The following is a 25434-nucleotide window of genomic DNA, read 5'->3' on the forward strand; positions in this document are numbered from 1 at the left end:
GTGTGTGATCCAGCAAGAGGATCAAGTGCATGTGATCCAGCATGAGGGTCAGTTCAAAGATTCAGCCTGAGAATCGTTTTCCAAAGAGCTAGCCTGAGGCTCAACTTGAAGATTCAGCCAGAGAGTCGCCTGCAAGCGTTATTTCCCCAGTAAGTCAGCTAGAGGAGTATATTGACAGCTCAACAGAAAATCAACCTACAAGAGGATCCAGCCCGCGGATCGCATTTCAAAAAAAAAAGTCTAATTGAAGAGTCGTTACAACATGTTCTAGCCTGAAGAATATGCACGAAGCCCAACATGAAGATTGGGTGTAGATTTCGAAAGAGGGTCAACCAGCGCATGCCTCAGATGCGAGATCCTGATGATGGGATTTTATCATCAAAACAATCCAGATCTAGCCAGAAGATCGAAGTCAGGTCTAGCCTGAAGATCGAAAATAGATTCAGCCAGAGAATCAAAGAAAATAGATTCAGCCAGAGAATCAAAGAAAATAGATTTAGCCAGAGAATCAAAGAAAATAGATTCAGCCAAAAAATCGAAGAAAATAGATTCAGCCAGAGAATCGAAACAAAGAAGATCTAGCCAGAAGATCGAAGTAGATCTAGCCAGAAGATCGAAGTAGATTCAGCCAGAGAATCAAAACAAAGAAGATCTAGCCAGAAGATCGAAGTAGATCTAGCCAGAAGATCGAAGCCAGGTCTAGCCCGAAGACCGAAAATCAGATTCAGCCAGAGAATCAAAGAGAATAGATTCAGCCAGAGAATCGAAACAAGAAGATCTAGCCAGAAGATCGAAGTAGATCTAGCCAGAAGATTGAAGTCATATCCAGCCCGAGGATCAAAATCGTATCCAGCCAGAGGATCAAAATTAATATCCAACCAGAGGACTGAATTGAGTATAGATTCAGCCAGAGGATCGAAACTCCAGATTAAGTCAGAAGACTGATTCAGATTCAGCCAGAGGATCGGAAGAAAAATAAACAGCGCGGTGTATTTCAGCATTTTTGTGGTGTTCTCAGAGTGCAAATTTTCTGTCTGTCTTTGGTATTCAATCACAGCTCACCCTGTTGGTCTGATAAGCTGTTCGCTTTCATCCTGCTCGGGTTAGCTGATGATCGAATAGGGGCAGCTGTAACACCCCAAAATTTTCCCTCCTCATTCATGCATTCATTTTTAGGTCATTTAACATTTCATATTGCATTTCATCATGTCAATCAGAATCAGATCCAAGAAGCTTGAACATCATCCAAGACACTTTGTGGGTTCTATCCGGGTGATAAGTCAACACAAGGGAAAGACTTGAGTTACTTCCAACAGGTTCAAATGGAGTCTATTCATCATTCAGAACGCTAATCTTGAAGGAGCAAGAATCTGTTCCTGAGTTGTCATGCTCGCTAGGCTAGCAGAATGGTTCGCCTAGCAAATTTGAACTGTCATGCTCGCTAAGCGAGCAGATCCTTCGCTAGGCGAAGCCCACGCGTTTTGAGAAAAATAACAGAAAGTGATGGGCTTGAGTTGCCCTCATTTGAGCCCACCAAGCCACGAAAATCAGGTTATAAATACTAGAGTTTCAGTGGAACAAAACCCTGGGAGAAAAGAGGGAGAAAAAGAGAGAGGCGAACTAATCTGCAGCAACCTCCAGACAACTCTGAAAAGTTCACCCTGACTCACACACTTTTTTCACCTCCATCTCACGCAAACCCTAACATTGCCTTGCAAACCCAGCCGTGCCTTTCGATTCTAATCGATCTCTCTAATCAGGTTTGCCCTTATTCCCATTACTCTATGTTTTCAATTTGAATTCTCTGAATGTATGAGGTATCGTTAGGTTTTTGCCCACGGGTTTAGATATGCATGAATGTGTAAAAACAACACCTTGAATGTTAAATCACGAAATTTCTGAAATGGAGACCACAGGGTTTGGGGTTTCTGAGATTGTACTGTTATCCATGAAGAACCCAAAAACCCGCAGGCGCTCGCTAGCACCTCGCTAGGCGAGCACGCAGTAAAGCTTCGCTAAGCTTTCGCTAAGCGAAGCAGCAGCGATCGCGACAGCAGTTGTTTTTTCTGTTTGCTATAATTTGTTTTGTGTTCGTCATGGAATTGTTTTCTCCTGATTCCATCCTGTTACTCTAACCCGTTTGTTGAGTTTTTGTGAGGGCTCACATGACTCTTGCAGAGATGGCTTGCTTGGTATTCCACTTTATTTGTGGGATACCACCTGGAGGTCTACTCTGATTACCTGTACTGACTCACTTTCTTTGATGGTGCTAGCTTAAGAGATCTCTGGGTTTCTTATTGCGTTAGTTGATATTAGTTCGGATCTTTATCCGTACGGTAGACCTCTTAATCTCTTTATCTTTCCCGCATTTTACCGCTTTCTTAGCTGGAAGACCTCGATAGGAGGCAATGTTTTGTGTGTTTACTTTTGTGTCCAAAGACCTCCAAAATGAGGCACCAGTGCTAAAGAATTCCACGGAGAGGCAATTGACGGATAAAAGGGATTAGTAGTCAATCCCCCGTTATTCAGTGCGTCGTTCTTTAAGATCACACTACGTGTCGATGCTTCAGAACAAAAGTCCAAGATCTTTTGTCCGGTCAGTCAGTGGAGAGGGTTCCATCTTTCTGAACCCCCACGCTTTGTCATGAGCTCACCCTGTCCAGGGTTAGATTGCGTAGTAACGTCGTTCGTCCAAACCAACCCCGTAGTTAGCCGAACTACGTTTTGTACTAATTCTCATTCCAAATGAGATACGTAGGCATAAGACGCGGTGTCTTACCGAGCACACTTCCCCTTAACCCATAGGTAGCCGAGCTACGAAGACTCTGATTCTCATATTCAGATGAGATACGTATGCAGTGGATGCGACATCCGTGCGAGTCATTTTCTTTAAACCCCTTTTTAGTAAATAGTACATTAGATAAACCTACACCCTTTAGACAAGAACAACAAAAGTGGATCCCGTAGAGTACTACGGATGCGTAGGGGTGCTAATACCTTCCCTTCGCATAATCGGCTCCCGAACCCAAGATTTGGTTGCGAGACCTTGTCTTTTCCTTTCCGTTTTTCAGGTTTACTTCGAGCGTTTCCTTTCCCCCCCTTTGGGATAAATAACGCACGGTGGCGACTCTTCTGTCTTTTCTTTTTCGCCGGTTGTTTTTTTTTCGCATTTAGGTTGCGACGACGGATATTCTTCCCTTTGAGTTTATCCTTGATATGTTCACTTTAACCGGCGACAAATACTCTCTCTTTGGGTTTCTACCCAGTAAAAACGTAGATGTAAATCCTATTTGGTTTCTTTTTCCCAGTAGGTTATTCTTACCCAGTAGCCGGTAATGAATATTCATCATTTTCGTCACCGAGTCATCCTTGATATGTTTACCCTAACCGGTAACGGACGTTCCTATGTCCAAGTATATTATCTTGTTACCGAGTAACCGGTGGTAGATAATATATATCATTTACTCCTGTGTTGAAGTTTTTCTTCCCCAGTTGAGTTTGGGTTCGTATTTCTGTGTGAAATCAGATTTCCTTTTGGCTTGAGTATTTCGGCTTTGTTCTCATCTACTCTCGTCCCCTGCAGATTTCTTTTCCCTCCAGTCTGAGTCTTTTCATTGATTTATTTTCATGGAAAATCCCCTCGTGTCTCCAGCAATTTTCAAGATGTAGTCTGGCCTACGCATAACTTTTATCCCTAGAGTCTTTGTCTCCCTAGTGAGTTTTCCTTATTTTTGCATTCATATCATATACATCATGAGGTCTCTTAGGGACCAATATTTGTTTCTTGATGTTGTTATTTAAGTCCATTCTATTGATTTGATACGAAGATTTTAACCTTCACATCCTCAGCTAGAATGTCCTTAAATAGGGGCAACTTTAAGACCCTAACTTTGACCCTAAGATCCCTCATGATATCCCATCATTTGATTTGGCTTTGGGATCACACCTTGGTATCCTCATCACCCCTTATTCGTTGAGTTTTCATTGGTAGAGATCCCCAAGCACTTTAGATTGTATCATACTTTATTTTCTTTTGCTTACTAACCAAAATACCAAAAAATATGTCTATGTGTAGCTTTGTTTCTTTTATAGGTGTGTGTGTCGATCTGTGCCCTACCAAGTTCATAACTAGGATTTGATACCCTCAATGCAAGATATCAATCAAGAAAAGGTTCACAATGATTATAAGTATCATATATGGATCCACATGATCTTCAATTGTCATTTTGATATAGAATTCATCAAGAGTTACAAGCTTGTTTGCCTTGGAAGCCCTAATTCATCTGGGTATCTTGTGTGCCTTCCTAAGCAAGTTTATTCAACATTTGGTAAAAGATATCAAGGTATACTCCATTGAAGATAATCATAAACATATATGATCCTCCATGATCCCCAAAGACCAAAAGAACTTCAAGTTTACAAGTTGGTTCAAGGAGTTTGACCTGAAAAGTCAATTGGTCAAATCTAGGGTTCCCTAGACCCTATCTCCTACAATTTTTGTCATATGAAAATGATTACAAGAGAAAAGTTACTCTTTATGACATTCCAAATAACTTTCATGTCGGCATCAAGAATTAATTTTTCTTGGAAAGTCATTTTTTATGGTGAAATATTATAGGTCATTTTGTTTGTGCCCTAGATGGAAGGTCAACTTCCAAGAACCATAACTTTCTCAATTTTTATGATATGAAGGCCATACAAGTTTCATGATAAATTTCTCCAACTTTTATTCTTTGAGAAATTTCAAAATCTACTTGCAAGGGCATGTGCCAAGAGGAAATATTATAGGTCACTTTGGGCCATTACCATTGAACAAGCAATTTCCTCAACTTATAAAATCCATAACTTGTGACCAAGTTGAATAGGAATGAAATACATACAACTTTGAATAAGGAACCATTTTCATTTGAAGCTCATAGCAAAAGTTATTCAAGGTGGAAAAAGTGATCATTTGACTTTTAACTTAGAAAATTTTCAACTATGTTGATTTCTCCAACTTCCACCTCAAACATTATCATGATCCAAGCTCCAAATCGAAAATGTTTTAACATAAAAGTTTCTCCCCTTCATGTTAGCTTTCCAAAGAGTCCATGATCATGGAATTTGGAGCATTTTTTAGTGATTTGCACATGGGTGTAACGCATGGCTCCATTTGGTAAGTTCCATGATCAATTTCCATTTCACTAATGCATGACTTCATGCTATTGTTTCAGGTTTGTTTGCACATGAGTCTGAACCTTTTGAAATCATTTGATGGGCTTTGTACACGCCCATGCAAGCATACATGACATCATTGCTATTTTGGGAAAAAATTCAAAAGGTGTGGAAAGCAATTGGATGACTATATATACATGTCCCTTGAGCTCATAAATGGATCCCTCTTGCCCAAGGTTTAACCTGCTTCTTCCCTAACATCCTGTAAAGGATAATCTTGAGGATTTCTTCTTGAAATTTAGTTTCAATACTCATTCTGTTTTGGAATTGAAACTCCAAGAATCCAAACCTTTTAATCATCAATATCATTTCCTGCAAGTTGGTAGAAGCAAGCCCAAGCAAATTGAGATCAAGATCGAGCTTCCTCACTACAAACAGAAGGGGAATTTTGTGAAACTTTTCTTCTTTGATTCTCCTTCAATTCTAAATCATTTCACTTGGTTTTTGGTTGGCTAAAGTCCTACCAATGTAGGCAACAAGATTGAGTTGCTTTGATGTCAAATCAAAGCAACTCAATTCATACTCCTCAATTTTCAATTCTATGTATCTTTCAATATACTTGGAATTGGAGAATTTTGAGGTCAGATTTGGATTCCTTGCAATTTTATCTTCAAAATAGTGTACTTACTTTTCATTTTCAAGGAAGTTGATGGTGGACCAGTCCGGTGAGGTTCACCGGAGAAGATGACGGGAGCCCTAACTCTAGTGGTGTGTTGGCAGCTTCACATCCATCTGATCGTGGTCCAATGATCTAATTCTGGCCTTTGGTTTGAATTGTCATCTCTACGCGTGCATTGATGAGGCGTTTGGTGGATAGTTAGTGTTGGTCATCAGATATGCCACCTCAATTAATGAGGTAGATCTGATGGGCCTTGTTTTTTCTTATTTTATTTTATTCTCTGATTTTATGTTTAATCTATTTATTTTGATTAATTCATATTAAATTCATTTTTAACCCAAAAAATATGGGACTTTTACAAAAAATCTTTAAATTTTTTCCTCTTCCATATTTTGAATTAAAATCATTTTTTGGATTAAGTTTGATATTTTTTGTGAATTAATTGATTTTGGACTTGTTTTTAAATATTTTAAAATGCTTTTGCCTTTCCAAAAATTATAATTTTTTTTGTCTAAGGTCATTTGACCTTGTTTGACCTAGGATATTTCCCTTGGTCATTTATTTAGTGATTTGAAGGGATTTGAGGTTTTGTCCATTTAAAAATGCATTTTAATTTGATTTTTAATTGCTTAATTTTTTAAAAATATTTTTGAACCATATTTCGGGGTGTACGTAGGCCGGTTTGGGTTGGGTTTGGTCAAACCCAATACCCAATCCATATAAGACACTTCGGTTTGGGTTAGGTAAAATAACCACCCATTACACTAATGGGTCGGTTTGGGCAAATCCACTAATCTTCGGGTTGGGTTGGGTTGCGTAGTGGATTGTCCAAATAATTTTTCTTTTTGTTAATAGTAAATAACAAAATGATGAGTTATCATATTTTTTTCATAAAAATTACTCAATATTTATATTTTATTTTAAAAAATTAGATAACTTAGTTTTATCATCTTTTAGCATCATAAAATAATAAATGATGTCATCAATTAATAAAATTATTATAAAATACTAGCAACAAATTAAAGTTGTGTGAGATAAAATTGTATTAGAACTATTAAAGAGTGAAACATTCAAAATTAGTTAAAGTCATGATTCATTAAAATAGTAAATCTTAAGAGACTAAAATTGCAACAACTAAGATAATATTCATCAAAATTATTAAATTGTAATAATAAATTTTTGATTAGTGGGTTAATGGGTTTTTTGGTTTGGGTCCGGTTTTACCCGAAACCCGACTTTTTTAATAATGTTTTTTAATTTTCAAACCCATATCCACCCAATTACCTGAATCAGCCAACTTTTTTGGATTTTTTTGGGTGAGTTTGACCGGATTTTATGGGTTGATCCAATCCATGTACACCCCTAGCCATTTGATTGTTTTGGGATGTTTGACTTTCTATCTGGCCTTGATCATGGTTGATTTGAACTTCCATTTGATCAATACTATTGGATTTAGGGGGATTGATGAAATGTACATTTCATCCCCCAAAATGAATGGATAATATTGATCAGATGAATTTCCTTCTGTGATCAATTTGGGTTCTTATGTCCCCTTCCCTCTTCATATTCATCCTTATTCTTCCCCAATCCATCATTGACCAATGAATTCTCTTCAGTCAAAATGCTAGTTGATTCATCAATGACCTTGTGTCAGATGAATCAACATGAACCTGACTGAGATAGGTCCCTCCCATTTTATTTTTGTGTGTGGTATGTTTTAGGAGTTTGGTTCTTTGTACCAAGTCTCTAACCTGCATTAACACCTACATCTTTATTTCCCGGCCTCAGATAGTTGTGAGTTCTACATAAGTCCAATTACGATTGCTTAACATAGAGCTAAATTTGTCCTAAAAGGCATAACATTCTTGTAAGTGATATTGTAAGTCTTCCATTCTTCATGGCACTGTGTGAAAACTTGACCTTTTTTCCTTTCATGAGAGTTAGTGGCGTACTTGTTGATTTATCCAGGTTAGAGCCCTTCTCATGGATGATGTCTTGGTTCATGTATTCATACTTGTGAGTGAATAGTTGAGTATTCTCCAAAGAATGACTTAAACAAATTAAACTCTTCGCTAAAATTTGACTAACTCTTTATTAATGTTGCTTTATTTTCAAGTCATTTACTGAATGCAATTTATATTTCAAGTACCTTTATCATTCATTGCCATTTACATTTCATGAAACTTGTTTATATTTTAGTCCTTTTCACGTTGCTTACTTGAGCCATATCTTGTGATTGTATATATTATGTGCTTGTCATTTTGTTCTGTCTGTGGTCTTAGGACCTTAAAATACTTACTAACAACAAAAACCCTACAAAATATCTTGGTGGACTGTTGGACTTGATCTGAACCTTTGGACTTAGAATAAGCATCTTCCTTATGCTTTGAGGACTTGGCCAACGCCACTATCTGAGAATGAGCTATCATTGATTGTGCCTTTCATCTGATGCAAACCTTGAGTGTTTTTGGTTCATCTGTCACTTTGTCTTTGTGCATGATTGTTATACTGTTATTATTGTTGATGACTGATGATTGTTTCTGAGATCTACCAAGGAATATTTTCATCTGATACATTTGAAGACACTAAAGACTACTAGCTATGGAGTGCTTGCTTGGATATTATGGCTATCTTTATTTGAGGCCTTGGTCTTCATATGATTGGCTTGGATGGTTGCTTATGATTATTTCTTGCTCAAAATTCCAAAAGGAAATGTGTTTTTATCTAACATTCTTGTCTTATGGATTACATCCCATTGGTCATATCTTTTCAACTCTTAACTTTTGATTTTTGTCTAGGTCATACCTTATGACATTCCAAACAACTTTCATGTTGAGGTTAAGAGATAATTTTGCTTGGAAATTCATTTTTTATGGTGAAAGATTATAGGTCATTTTGTATGTGCCCTAGTTAGGAGATCAACTTCCAAGGACCATAACTTGCTCAAGTTTTATGAGATGAAGGTCATCCAAGTTTCATGATCAAATTCAATATGTCTTCTCCAATTTTGATTCTTCGAGAAACTTCAAATTCAAATGGAAAGGGCCTGTGCCAAGAGGATACATTATAGGTCATTTTGGGCCGTTACCATTGAGCAAGAGATTTTCCTCAACTTCTGAAATTCATAACTCCTTCATGCCAAAGTTATTCAGGAAGTTTTAAAGAGCTACAACTTTGATGAAGGAACTTTTTCCATTTGAATCCCATAGAAAAAGTTACTCAAGGTGGAAGAAGTGAACATTTGACTTGGGACTTAGAAAAATTTCAATTATGTTTGATTTCCCAAACTTCCACCTCAAAATTCATCATGATCCAAGATTCAAATAAAAAAGTGTTCAACTTGAAAGTTGTTCCCCTTGATCTCACCTTTCCAAAAAGTCTAAAATGACTTAATTTGGAGAAGGATTGAATTACTTGCACTTGGCTTTTCTTCAAGGTTCCATTTCGATGAATCTCATTACCATTTCCCAATTCCAAATGCATGGCTTCATAACACACTTTCAACATCACTCATCATCAACTTTGGACCTTTTGACATCACTTGATGGGCGTATCACACACCCATGTATTCATGCAAGTGAGAATTGCTATTTTTGGTATTTTATTGGAAGAATGTGGAAATCAATTATTCAACCTATAAATACATTGCCTCATGCTCAGAATTAGGGAGACCTTGCCCAAGCTTTGATCCTACAACCCTACCCTTCACCATTAGAGGATAAACTTAAAGGTTTTCAGTTGAAAATCGAGTTTTAGTTTCACTTCTGTTTTGAAGTTGAAACTCCAGGAATCCAAGCCATTCTTTGGTCCAATTCACTTTCTGCAAGCTTCTGAAGTAAAGCCAAAGCCAACTAGAAGCAAGATCAAGCAAGATTCAAGCTCCTCGAAGGTGATTTTTCAGAAACTTCCTCTCTTTGATGCTCTCTCAATTCTTCACCATTCTCTTTGATTTTTGGTTGCCTTAAGTCCTACCAATATAGGCAACAAGATTGAGTTGCTTTGAGGTTAAATCGAAGCAACTCAGTTCATGATCCTCAAAATTCAATTCCCTGTATCTTTCAATATACTTGGAATTGGACAAAATTGAGATCAGATTCGAGCTCCTACGCATTTTTTCTTTAAAACCATGTCCCTGTTTTTCATTTTAGTGAAGGTTGATGGTGGACCAGTCCGGTGAGGTCCACCGAAGAAGAAGACCAGAGCCCTAGCTCCGGTGATGTGTGGGCATGCTTCCTCACCATCTGATCATGTTAATTTATTTTAATCTGAGCCATTCCTTTTAAATACCACATGTGTGTTGCATTGACTGAAGTCCACCATGGATAGCACGCGCGTGGCGATCTGATCTGCCACCTCAAATAATGAGGGAGATCTGATGGCCCTTGTTTTTTTGCGTTTTATTTTAATTTTCAAATTTCTTTTAATTGCTCCTATTTTATTTAATTAATAGAAATTTCATTTTTAATCCAAAAAATATGGCACTTTCACCAAAAATCTTTAAATATTTTTCCCTTCCATATTCTGAATTAAAATTACTTTTTGGATTAATTTTTATATTTTTCATGAATTAAATGTTTTTGTGTATATTTTTAATTGTTTAAAAATACTTTTGACTTTTCAAAAATAGTAAAAACAATTGTCTAAGGTCCTTTGACCTTATTTGACATAGGATAAATCCTTTGGCATTTTTTTTGGTGTTTTAAAGGGATTTTAGGTTTTGCCCAAATTAAAATATATTTTAATTCATTTTTAAATTGATTTTTAATTGATTAAATGTGTAAAAAATATTGTTGAGCCATTTTTATGGTCTTGTGATGTTTACCTTTCTATTTGGGCCTTAGTCAAGGTTGATTTGACTTTTGTTGGATCAAAACCATTGGATTCAAGGGATTGATGAAATATACATTTCATCTCCCAAAATGAATGGATGGTCTTGATTTGATAAAATTTCTCCCATGATCAATTTGTGTTTCTATCTTCCCCTCCATCTTCATATCCATCCTTATTCTTCCCTATTCCCTCATTTGACCAAGGAACTCTCTAATATCTAAAGGCTAATTGATTCATCAATGACCTTTGTGTCAGATGAATCAATAAAAGTATGACTGAGATAGGTCCCTCCTCCTTGATATTTTCTTTTAGTGTATGGTATGTTTTAGCAGTTTGGTTCTTCATACCAAATCTTTAACATGCATTAACACCTAAATTTTTATTGCTCGGCCTCAGATAGTTGTGACTTCTAAATAAGTCCAATTACAATTGCTTAACATAGATCTAAATTTGACCCTCAAGTCATAGCATTCTAGTAAGTGAGATTGTAAGTCTCCCATTCTTCATGGCATTGTTTGGAGACTTAACCTTTTTTCCTTTCATGGGAGCTAGTGGCATACTTATTGAATTATCCAAGTTGGAGCCCTTCTCATGAAAGATGTCTTGGTTTAAGGATTCATACTTGTGAATGAATGGTTGAGTGTTCTCCAAATAATGACTTAATCAATTAAAAATCACCACCAATACTTGACTAACTTTTGACTAACATTTGATCAACTATTGTTAATATTGCTTTACTTTCAAGCCATTTACTTTATGCAAATTTATATTTCAGTCATTTATCATTCATTTTCCATTTACATGTCATATAACTTAGTTATGTTTATGTGATTTTCACTTTGCTCATTTGAGCCATATCTTGTGATTGTATATATTTTTTGTGTGTTTTGGTTTCGTTTGTGATCTTAGGATCTTAAAATACTTAATAGCAACAAAACACTAAAAAACATCTTTTGGACTGTTGAACTTGATTTGAACTTTTGGACTTAGGATTAGACAACATTCCCTGTGCAAAAAGGACTTGGCCAATGCCAACATTCTAAGACCGAGTTATTGCGAACTGAGCCTTCATCTGATGAAAGCCTTGGGATTTGTTTGAATTTATCTGCTACTCTGTCTTTGTGCTTAATTGATATTTTGATCCTGTGTCTAATGCTTTGTTCTGAGTTGATCAAGGAATATTTCATCTGATAAATTGGAAGACAAAAAAGACTGCTAGCTATGGGAATTACTTGCTTGGACGTGGCTATATTTATTTGATGCCTTGTTCTTCATGATGTCTGGATAACGTTCATTGCTTATTGATTATTGCTCGATTAAAGTCCAAGGGAAATGGGTTTTTGTATGACATTCTTGTCTGTTAGATTACATCTCATTGGTTAGATCTTTTCAACTATCAACTTTTAAATGTGTGCTTAGGATAGCTTCTTCATCTCCTCCCATTTCTTAAATTTCAAAATCTCTTCTCCTTTTCAAAAACTTCTTTGCTTGATTTTTTAAAACCTAGACTTTATTTAATGATTAGAAACTTTGGCCTTATGCCATTCAATTTTCAAACGTTTTCTTAAATCAAATTTGTAAATAAACTTAATCATATTGACTTACAATTTCAAAAAGACAAAAAGAATTAACAACCCCATTCAAATTTTTGGCCCCTTGGTGCCTTTTCATTTAAACTTTTATTAAAATCAATTCACCAACATTGAAATTTTTTCCACGAACTACGAGGTTTTGATCCCTCAATTTTATGTTGGTACGTAGGCACAAGACCGAAGGTCTTGTCAAACACAAAAATATAATCATATTAATTCCTTTCTTATCCCCACGCTCTATTTTTATCAAACATCTTTTATACCAAACACATATGCACACATAAAAAGGGCTCCCTAGGAGTGCCTAGGACGCTTTGGGTGCTAACACCTTCCCTCTGTGTAGCCAACCCCCTTACTTGTAATCTCTGACATTTTATTAGTTTTTATATGAAAACTTCTTATCTTTGGGTTTTGTTCGTAGTTTTCCCTTTTCCTTTGAAAACAATAAAAGCGTGGTGGCGACTCTGGTTTTATTGACGTTAAGCTCATCCATAGCTTGATGGTCATGAATTTACCGCTACAGAAATTAAGTGGCGACTCTGCTGGGGAGTAGTCCTCGGTGGGTTTAGCCTACTTTTTTATGTGTATGTATATTTGTATATTTGATGTTTGTATATATTGTTTGTGTGATATAATCTGTCTGTTGTGCATGGTGATCTCTAAGTGGTGAGAAAAGTTCTAACCCGAACTTGAGTGCAATTAAGATAGGAGGATGGTATAGTCATGTTCAACTTGTGTGGAGTAGTCCTTAACAAGTTGGTTTGAGACCCATCTACTCAGTGGAGACCCTTTTGGAGTTACTAATGTCACACAAGTTATTTGTGGATAGACATTACTTTCTCTGATTTGGGGTCCGAGAAGATGAGGACCATAGAACATTTAACCCAACTTGGCCTATTTAGGATGTAGTGTGGAGACTATTCAGGTGTAGATCTGATAACAGTTGTTACGCGATACTACACTCAGACGAGTTTCTCTTGAGAATATTTTGGGTTGATGAGTTAGTCATCCTAACCTATAATATCCGATAGATGGGATTAAGACTCTGGGAACTTTTTGGAACATGATCTGTAGGTTTTTATCCTTAGTACACTCCTTTGGGATGGTTCTTAACCTGACTCCATGCTCGTGACTCACAATAAACCTTTTGATTCTCGGTTGATCAGATTAAGTCTTGTCAATATCAATGGAACTTGGGTGTTGATATGGTGAAAACCATAATCCACCTAAAAGGATGTTTGATCTTGATGATGACTTGACCAAAAGGGTGTTAGTATGGTGAAAACCATAATCCACCTAAAAGGGTGTTGATATGGTGAAAACCATAATCCACCTATACATGTACGCTATTTTTATCTCATAAAAAAACGTTTATTATCTTTTGGAAATTAACCAAAGTTATCCAAAACTAAAATGGATTAAGCATTATATTTATCCAATGTGACCATAGAGATGAATTTCAAAACGTGGAATTCAAGAAATTTTGTATTGAGAATAACATAGAGCATACTTTTTTGCTCCATAAACTCCCCCAACATAATGAGGGGTAGTGCAATGGAAAAAAGATATCTTGAAAAGCTATCAAGGAAGATTCTCAATGAGACTAACTTTCCTAAGTATTTATGGGTTGATGTATTAAGAAATGCTTACTATGTGATACATTGTTTCTCAATAAGACTAATTCTAAAATAGACGCCCAACAAGTTATACAAAGGAATGAAGCCAAATATTTCTCACTTCCACATTTTTTGATGCAAGTGTTTTGTCCTTAATATTAGGAAGGATAACATTAGCAAATCCGAGACTAAATTGATTAATGTTTATTCTTAGGATATTCCACTTCAAATAAATATTTTAGAATATTTAATGAATGAACCATGACTATAGAGAAATCAGACCATGTTACTGTTGATGAAACTAACCCCAAGTCGATAGAGGTAGAAGTGTTTGATTATGCAATAACTTTGGAGAAGACTCTCTTAGAAGACCAATATCATAACAAAAGTCAAAACCAAGATCAAGATAAAAATGAAGAAAAATATAAAAGTAAAGAAAAAATTGAAGATAAAAATAATTATCAAGTCAAAGAAATAAGTACAATTATGATCTACCCAAGGAATGGAGGACAACAAAAGGCCACCCAATCCAGAACGTCAAAGGTGATATTCATATAAAGTAATCACTCGACACTCCCTTAATCAAGTATGTAATTATAAGTTTCATTACCCAAACTGAGCCAAGTGGCGCCAATGAGGCTCTCATTTATGAACATTGGCATCTTGTAATTCAAGATGAGTCATATCAAATTGAGAGAAATAATGTATGGGAACTTGTTCCTAGACATAAGCCTAATCTAGTGATTGAAACTAAGAATGTAATTGTATATACAATCTCAGATATCTCAGATATAATATTCCTAGATATAATTGTATATACAATCAACAAATGATAAAATTGACTTTGATAGAGATATTTTTCAGGTTAACAAAATTGGTTTATATGACACCTACTTTTTTCAAGAGGCACATGTATTCTTTAATTCGCGAGTTCACAATTATTAAATGCTTTGACATCAAATTTTGACCTCCTCTCGTGCCTAGAGTCATACCAGTTAGTTGGTACTTTCCTAGTCATAATTGGATAATGCGAAACACAAATAGAGCTTAAAGAGAAAATTATAGAATAAGCACTTGTGGTGGCATATTCATGGATAAGTTAGGAACATTCTTAGAGCTTTCTCAACTAATATAATTGTATATTTAGAATCAACAAATAAATAACAACAAAAACGAAAATCAACGAATGTACTTGTACTAGTAATATCATATATCTGAGATTTTATCTACTTGATCTCACGAACATAATTGTATATTTAGAATCAACAAATAAATAACAACAAAAACGAAAATCAACAAAAATGCAGCAACATATATTTGTTTGATTCGATCATATTATCCACCCTTATGACAAACGAACCATGAATTCATGCTCTGAGTGATGTTAGGAAGCTATTGGATACCTTATTTATGTAAAATAAAGAGAGTTTTGACTTAGCTTTTATGAATGATTGGCGGTGAGATTTTTGAATGAGAATGATTTTATTTATAGGCTCTAAAAATGATAGTTTATGAATTATGCAAAGAGTGTGAATGTCTTCTAGAAACTTATTTAATTAAATAGTAAATAATGATGTAATATATGCATGAAATAATGATGTAATAAATGAGAGATATTTTGGACCTTTTAAAAATATTAATTTTTGTTTTATGATTATGAAAATGATTAATAAAATTCAAATGGATATTTTAATTATAAATCAAATGATCATGGGTTTATTTTTAAAAATGCCTAATGAAAAAAAAATGCAATTTTAGTCAATTTCTTCAACATGTAAAATGTTGACTATTTTAGTATCATGCAAATACGCATGATTATTGTGACTTTTTTTTATGATAAAGATGCATATGACTAAAAATGTCAAACTCAACAAATAGACATGTATCAAATGAATTTGAAATACCCGGAAAAAATTAGGGTATGACAGCTGCCCTTATTTAAATATCACCAACCGACAAATATGAAGAATGACACTCTTCATATGATCGTGGTGGAAGATAGTTAAATATTAAAAGACCCAAATTTTGTCTTTGGATGCAGATGACATGATATGATATGTTATGCATGAAGGGCCATTTTTTTGTTTTTGGTTTGCTAGGGATATGGTGGTGATATGAGATGCAGCCTAACTGGATATTTTATGATGGATGAAGAATGAAAATTTGACTTGTGGGAATGATGGGGACATAGTAATGGTGGCCCATGGAGACAAAAGTGAGAGTAAAAACTCATTGGGGATAACAATCCAGCTGGAGAAAAGACATGCAGTAGGGAGTATGTAAAGGAATTTATCAACAAGTTCATACATGACCTGATGACACTTGAAAATTTAAAGAGCATTTCAACAACAGGTTCATACATGACCTAACCATTAGAATATCCAAAGAGTTTCAATAACAAGTTCAAACATGACCCGACAACACTAGAATATTTAAGGAGTTTCCACAACATGTTCAGACCTGACCTGACATTATTGGAAAACAAATAAAGGAAGTTTTAGTAACAGGTTCATACATAACCTCACAATGTCGGGGGATATCAAAAGGTTCCATCAACAGGTTCAAACATGACCTGACAATACTGGAAAACATCTAAAGAAAATTTCATCAATACGTTCATACATGACCTGACAACATTGGAAAATTCAAAGCGTTTCAACAACAGGTTCATACATGATTTGACAATACTAGAAAATCAAGGAAAGTTTAATCAAACGGGTTCAAACATGATCTGACAATACGTGGGAAACTTCAAATAGAGTAAATCAACATGCTCATACATGACATGACAACACTTGAATATTCAAAGAGACCTTTGTCCATAGGTTCATACATTACCTGACAACACTAGAAAACAAAGGGAATTTCAACAACATGACCTGATAATTCAGAAAAAAAACTCAACAACATGTTCATACATGACCTGACAATTCAAAAAGTTTCATCAACATGTTCAGATATGACCTGACAGCACTAGAAAATCAAAGGGTTTCAATAATAGGTTCCAACATGACCTCAACAACATTAGAAGATTCAAGGAAAGGTTCAACAACAGGTTCAAACATGACATGAATACACCTTAGTAGGGGTGTTCAAAACCGAATCATCTTAATAGAAAACCACAAACCAAACCAAAATCGTAAAAAAACGCATTTAGTTCGGATGTGTTTGGGTCATATTTTAACCAAACCGTGCAATTCGGTTTGGTTTGCGATTTGTATTTTGAAAACCAAACTAAACCAAACCAAACCAAATTATGTTGCAACCCAAACTTCACTTATCCCTCAGCCAACCTAATTATGCTTTAACCTTACAATTACGAACTATTTTCTCTTACTCACACTTAGGGTTTAAGTCTCAACCTTCTCAAATCTCTAATAGTAGTATCACACATCATTCTCATCTTCTTTTCCATGTAAATCTCTCATATTTTACTATAATATCTTCTTTCTTTTTCATCTTCTCATTTTTATGTTATTGTTTTCTCTTCTAGATATGTTTCCATCGCACTTTTCTTTTCTGATCTTGCATCTCTTCTGTTCTTTCATTTTGATCTTCTCTAATCTCTCTCCTCCTCTATTTTTTCTATTTTATTATAAACTATTTCATATTGTTTTATGCTACTATTTTATGTTTTCGATTCCACTTTTGTTTAATCTAATTTTTGTATATTTAATGAGAAGGTTTTGTCTAAATATGATGAGTTTTGATGTTATTTAGTAATGTATGGATGACTAAACACAAGCTTATGTTGTTCTCTATATGTGTATGTATGGATCTATAAAAATCTTATAAAAAAGCAAACCAATTGAACCAATACAAACCGCATTGGTTTGGTTTGGTTCAGTTTTATTTCTAAAATCCAACCGAACCAAACCAAATCGCATGCTTTTTTCACTTGCGGATCAAATTATTTTTATCTTCAAAACCACCCAAACCGCACCGCGAACACCCCTACATCTTAGAATGTTCTTGACAATTCTGGAGATCTCTCATAAGAAAATCATCCAGTCAAAGATTCTAGAGATTCCTTAATAGGGAATTTATCCATACAAAAATATTTTGGGTTTTTTTATGAGAATATCATCAAATCTTTTGGGGAATTCCTTTCAATGAAAGAGTCACACCAACAACTTTCTAGGAAACATCAAGACAAACAAAGTAGAATCTCTGAATGTTCCAAAGAAAGCTAGATTTTATACCAATGAAGACCAAACCATGGTTCAAGGGAGTAAAATAACAATTGGAATTTTGAAGACGAACTGCCAGACAAGAACTAGACATGAAGGATAAATTACCAGACGAAAACTTTTTTTTGTTTTTTTTGTCATACGAGAACTGACTCTCAGATAATCTACCAGACGAGAACGAGTTTCTTTCGATTTGTTGTCAGACGAGAACTGACTTAAAAATGGGTTACCATATGAGAACTACTTTTGAGAAAAAGTTACGATACAGGAACTGGTTTACAAATAGGCCACCAAATGAGAACTAGAGTTAAAAACAGGTCACCAGGCGGGAACTGTTTTACAAATAGGCCATCAGACGAGAATTTATTTCAGAAAAAAGGTACCATGCGGGAGCTGGTTTTGCAATCGGCCACCAGAAGATAACTGGTTTTAAGAAAAAACTACCAGACTAGAGCTGATGTTAAGAAAAGACTACCAGACGAGAACTGGTGTTGAAGACTAACTGTCATCCAAGAACTGACTTTCAAATGACTTACCAGACGAGAATTGGTTTTTGATGTTGGATTTTTCATGCTATGGGCATATGCTCGATTAATGAGATGATATGCATGGCTTAGCGTTAGAGATATGTGACATGATTAATGCATGAGAATGCTTTATGCAATTACTCGAAGGTTTCCAAAATGATGCCCCGAAGTTGGTAGTGGATGGAAGGTCCCTTTTCAAAACTCCTTTGATAAAAGCCAAAAGGTTATTTGATGGGTGATAGCATGATTCCCCGCCACTTGTCTTGAACTCGGCGGTTGCTGACATAAGGCATAAACTTCAGCAACTTGAAGGCATAGAGAGGACATGCCCCTCAGTGACTCATCTTGCCCAGTTTGCTGGGTCTTTGAAGATGTTCTCCTCACAATAAGTTTTGAAAGACAACTTGTCACAACAATACCTTGAGGTGACTCGCCCTAATGTTTGAATCTTTGAAGCATTTTAACTCTGGTTATCCAACTTTTGGAATGGTGGACTTCTAATTGACCGACCTTTGGAGATTTGGACTCAACTGAGCTCTTTAGGTGGCCTTCCCATTATTGGACTTCTTTCACTTAATCAAGCTCCTCAACTGGATGACTGCGCATTGTTGGGATTCCTTTGATGCTAAGTGCTGACTTGCAAATAAAATTGGTCATTCAAAAATGGTAATTTTAATGCAGTTCTTATGCAATTTTTTTAAATCAATCATTATTGAAATGATAATGAGACACAGTGAACGAGTCTATGATCAAGACACAATGTTGATCTAACCATTCATAGGGTGGAAGATGATGCAAATTAATATATTTGATTAGAAAAGATCTTTCAGAGTCAGGTTAACACAACCTCGTTGTAGAATGCTTTCAAAATAAACCCTGCCTCAGTTAGGCCTTTTAAGGGTTGTAACTTGTTCTGGTCCAAGGTTTTTAAAACAAAAGGATAAAAGGCTCAAAATTTAATTTTAACCTACTCTTTCTTCTTGGTGAACTCCAATCCTATATGCAGTTAAATTGACACACGCATTCAAATTCCAAGAGTGTTCGAAGATGTGATGATAAAGATGAGGATTAAAGATAAGATTTTCTTGAAATGGCAGTCACCTTTTTTTTTGTTCTGTTGAGGATTTGATGACCTCTTTTTTGGTTTTTATCCCTAATTTTGCCTGGACCACTTCTTTAGAAGCTTTCGGTCCACCGGGTTGCCCTGATTTTTGCCTAAGTTATCTTTTATGGTGTTCGACTTAGTAGGCTCTTTCTTTCTTCTTCTTTTTTAAAAGATTGTGATTGACATGTTATTGGTGGATGAGGACCAACCAACATAAATTTTAGCTTTCCTCGGCTTCTTCAACACTTCAATATGTGTGCGAAGGATAACATGTGGTTGAACCTCTTTGGAGGGTGTACAGATAGATGAATTCTCTTGAAGATCGAATGCACGATCAAACTATCTGAACACAACTACCATGCCCCTGGTTAAGATTAAGGGTTTTTAGATCCAAAAGAAACACTAACTTCTAGTCTCAAAGTGGGTGACTAAGGATTAACTCCTTATCTCTCCGGTGTTTGGAGGTTTGAAACAATGCCTTACATTATCGTAAAAGTTTTCTTTGAAAGCACACCATAACAATTATGGGTAATGGTTTTCATCATCCTCCCTCAAATCTTTTCCAAAACAATAGTTTGATTAAGAAAGCGAATGAGAGTAATATATTTTTTTTTCAATGAATAGAGGAAAAATAACAAGAGTGAATATGAATGGATTGATTCAAAATGCATGATCACTTCATTAATATTACCATTAAAAGACAATAATGTTTACAAACAAATAGAATTTAACAGACAAAGAAAAATACAAATGCAAATGATAATAATGTTCAATGACTGCCAGGGTTGAGGATAACTTCCTTTCTGATCAATTGGCTTCAGGAGATGACCCTTGGGGTCTTCACACTCTATCAAGGCTAGAGGTTGACGTGCACTACCAGGTTCCCTTTTGGAAAGGATGTGTACTTATTTTTAATCATCTGTTGAACCTTATCTTTGAAAGCATTGCAGTCTTCAGTCGAGTACCCTATTGAGTCTTCATGATATCCACATTGCACAACAGGATTATACCCATGTGGGTATAGTTGTGGCAATGACTTCAAAGGTGTGGGATCTACCAATGAGATTTGAATTAGAGGCTGTAGAAATTGAATATATAACATAGGAATTGGATCACGAGGAGCAATCATTCTTTCCATGTTGTTGTGAGGCCTATGTTGGTTCTGACGTTGATTCTGATATCCTCGGCCATGGGCTCGTTGTTTTAAATGAGGAGAAATCCATGGTTATTGGTATGGCACTCTAGGCATTGCCGGTTGCTCATAAGGATAGCGTGACACTGGAAATGGTGGATGCTGAAAAGCTGGAGGACCATAAGGTCTTGTTGGTGCACCATGGGAATACTCAACATTCGCCATAACTACATTGACATCCTCTTCTTCCTCTTGGAAGCTGCTAAAGGATTCAGTCTCACTAATATGGCTACTCGAGGCACATTAGATTCTTCCACTTTTGAGGCCGATCTTGATGCATTCTCCTACTTTCACAAGTTCAGAGAAGTCTAATGACGCATTGCCTACCATCATTCTAAAGTATGGGATGTGCAAGGTATCCATGAACATGTCAACCAATTCCTTGTCTAATAGTGGTGGTTGCACTTGGGCTGCAAATTCTCTCCACCATTGTGCATATCCTTGAAGGATTCATCGCTCTTTTGAGATAAGATTTATAGCTGCCTTCGATCTAGAGCCATGTCCAAGTTGTATTTATATTGCTTTAAAAAGGCATTGGCCAAATCCTCCCATTACTGAATGTGGCCTCTTTCTAGCTTCATGTACCAATTTAAAGATGCTCCACTCAAACCGTCTTGAAAATAATGAATCATCAGCTTATCATCTTGAGTATGGGAATTCATTTTCCGATAGAACATACCCAAATGGTGTCTTGGACAACTATCCCTTTTGTACTTCTGTCGCTCCCCGGATTTCCCGAATCCAAGTACAAACGCGAAAAAGAGTGGCACGGAAAAAGAGTAGAGTCGCCAGCTATGTACTTTTATCCCAAGAGGAGGGAAAGGTAGTACTGCATAACCAAGAGGGAACGGATAAAACAAAGTCTCGAACCAAAGAAAACCGAGTAAGGGGGCCGGTTACGTGAAGGGAAGGTTATCGCACCCCTTCACGTCTGTGGTACTCCACAGGATCCACGCTTGCTATTTATGTCTAAAGTGTGTGTATAAAAGTCCTATATGCGATGCGAAAGAGAGAAAATCAAAGTAGGGAAAAGAAAGAGTTATTGCTCGCACAGGCCCTACCCTGCTGCATACGTATCTCAAGAAGGATTGAGAATCAGAGCACCGTAGCTCGGCTAACCTATTTTTGTTTGTTTTGTGTTTTTTAGATAAACGATGTTACTACGCAATCTACTGGATGCTCGAACTTTGGAGACTTACTCGCCTGTAGTAGAAGGAGTTAACGTGTTCTTAGGAGAAGAAAAATCAATGAGTTTGTTTGTGTTTTAAGAATGCTCATGCAAAAAGGAAGTCCTAGACGAAGAAACCGTGTTACCTTAATTAACATGCAGACGAGAGACTATACGAAGCCTAGCAATCCTATGGGGGAGACGATCACACCACACAAAACATGTAGCTTAAAGTAAACACACCAACAAAGGGGCTCAAACATACATGGGTAGGGCTTTAGTCAAGAGGGGTCATATCAACCTCGACAAACAAGCCATGGAAAGGTAATCAAATGGGGTCTTAACCACTGACATTGAACGTCATGGTGAGCAGATCAAAAGGGTAATGAGGATAAGACCTCATAGCTCTTAACCCTGGACAGGGGGAGCTCATGACAAAGCGTGGGGGTTCAGAAAGATGGAACCCTCTCCACTGACTGACCGGACAAAAGATCTTGGGCTTTTGTTCTGAAGCATCGACACGTAGTGCGAGCATAAAGAACGACACACTGAATAACAAGGGATTGACTACTAGTCTCTTTTATTCGTCAATTGCCTCTTCATGGAGGTCTTTAGTACTGGTGCCTCTTCTTGGAGGTCTTTGGGCACAAAAGTAAACACACAAAAACATTGCCTCCTATCGAGGTCTTCCAGCTAAGAAAGCGGTAAAATACGGGAAAGATGTAAAAGGGATCAAGAGATCTACCACACGGATAAAGATCTGAAGTAATAGCAACTAAAGAAATAAGAAACCCGGAGATCTCTCAGGCTGGCACCATCAAAGAAAACAGGTCAGCAAAGCAATCAGAATAAATCTCCAAATGGTATCCCACAAATAAAGTGGAATACCAAGCAAGCTATCTCTTCAAGAGTCATGTGAGCCCTCACAAAAACTCAACAAACAAGTTAGAATAACAAGACAGGGTGCAATCAAAAGTTACACCAAACAAGAGAATCATAGCAATAACAGTATCAGGTAAACAGTGCACGGATGCAATAGAAAACATGTCACAACAAAATGAAAAACAGGTTAGAGAGCAAACAAAAAAACTACTGTCACGATCGCTACTGCTTCGCTTAGCGAAGCTTCGCTGCAGGCTCGCCTAGCGATGGGCTAGCGAATGCCTACGGGTTCTGGATTCTCCTTTGATAACAGTACGATTTCCGAAACCCCAAATCCTACGGTACCCATTTCAGAAATTAAGTGATCAAACATTCGAGGCATTGCTCTACACATTCATGCATGTCTAAACCCACATGTGAAACCTAACTATACCCACTCTCCCGGATTCAACCATAATACCTCATGCTTCAGGAATTTCAGATTGAAAGCGTAAAGTAATAGAAATAGGGCATACCTGATTGGGAAGATCGATCGAAATTGAATCGCACGGTTGGGGTTTGCAATGCAACGGCTAGGGTTTGTGTGCGATGGAAGGGATAAGTGTGTGAGTCAGAGTGAAAAGTCTCAGAGTCCGAGTGAATTTGTTTGGAAGCTGCTGCAGATTCGTTCTAGGGTTTTTCTCCAATGAAATTAGAATTTATACTCTGATTTTTGTGGCTTTGTGGGCTCAAAATGAGGGCAACCCAAGCCCATGGCTTTTTGTTATATTTTTTTTATTTTTAAAACGCGTGGGCTTCGCCTAGCGAAGAATCTGCTCGCCTAGCGAGCATGACAGTTCAAGCTCTGGTGGCTCGCTAGGCGAACCATTCTGCTCGCCTAGCGAGCATGACAGTTCAAGTCATCTTTCCAAATTTATAACCTGTGCCCTGGACCTTTGTTCCTTCAAGAGTAATATGTCGAATGATGAATAGGCCTCATTTGAACATGTTGGAAGTAACTCAAGTTATTCCCTAGCCATTTGACCTTCAGTAGACCAAAGTTGACCAGAGGTAATTCAGATGAACTTTGCTGAAATGCAATATGAAATGTTAAACGACCTAAAATGAATGCATGAATGAGGGGGGCAAATTTGAGGTGTTACAGCTGCCCCTATTCAATCAACTATGAACCTGAACGGATGAAAGCAGCGGCTATCAGACTTTCAAGGTAAACAGGGATTGAATACCAAAAGAACCGGAGAATTTGCACTCTGTAGGTGACGGTATCAAGGAAAGCGGGGCCATTTACCGATGGCGGCTTCAAAACAAATTTGATATTTACCGATATCAAAGAAAGCGAGGCCATTTACCGATGGCGGCTTCAAAACAGATTTGTTATTTACCGATATCAAAGAAAGCGAGGTCATTTACCGATGGCGGCTTCAAAACAGAATTGATATTTACCCGATATCAAAGACAGCGAGGCCATTTACCGATGGCGGAGTCAAAACAAATTTGATATTTACCGATATAAAAGAAAGCGAGGCCATTTACCGATGGCGGCTTCAAAAGAAATTTGATATTTACCGATATCAAGGAAAGCGGGTCCATTTACCGATGGCGGCTTCACTGGGGAGGAAAAAGATGTTTATAAGTGAAACGAGACCAGACATTTACCGATGACTGGGAAGGAACTCGATGTTTACCGACATCGAACAATGATGTTTAAAAGTGAAACAAGACCAGACATTTACCGATGACTGGGAAGGAACTCGATGTTTACCGACCCCAAAAAGGGGAACATCTATGAAACGAGACCATTTACCGATGGCGAAAATGAAATACTCGATATTTACGGATAGCGGATCTGCTGGGGAATCTTAAACGACAAAACCATTTACCGATGGTTAACAGGCAGCTGATGTTTACCGACATCGAACAATGATGTTTACCGACACCAAAAAAAGGAAAGGACACACACGGGTGTTGATAGAACGATTTTTTTTGTAGACACCATGATAGACATGCCATTTACTGATGGCCAACGATTGGAATTCGACGTTTACCGACATCGAAAGATGATGTTCGCCGACATCAAAGAAAAGCACAGACATTTACGCGGATTGACACGACACTTACCAGTGTCGCAAGGATGACATTTACATATGTCAAAATAAGGCAGACACTTACTGGTGACTAACTCGGGAGGGAATCAAGCTTTCCTTTCACGGACTGGTGAGAAACTAAATCTCACTGGGATTATCGATTCTGAATGTTGCCAAGAGCAACTGCTGCAAATGTGCTATACTGATGTGAAAAAATGATCTGTGTCTGCTGGGGATACGAGCCAATCTGGTTCAACACATGTATGCATATGTTAGTGTTTTCCATGGCGTAATGCTCCATGCCGAATGGAAATGCTACGCGATTTGAGAATGCGAATGCAAATGATGATTACTACATGTAAGATGCAAAGGGAGGAAAACTCCTGCTGGGAAAGCAAATGATCACTTTACTGAG

Source organism: Lathyrus oleraceus, chromosome 4 (genome assembly GCF_024323335.1).
Source record: "Lathyrus oleraceus cultivar Zhongwan6 chromosome 4, CAAS_Psat_ZW6_1.0, whole genome shotgun sequence".
Taxonomy (NCBI): domain Eukaryota; kingdom Viridiplantae; phylum Streptophyta; class Magnoliopsida; order Fabales; family Fabaceae; genus Lathyrus; species Lathyrus oleraceus.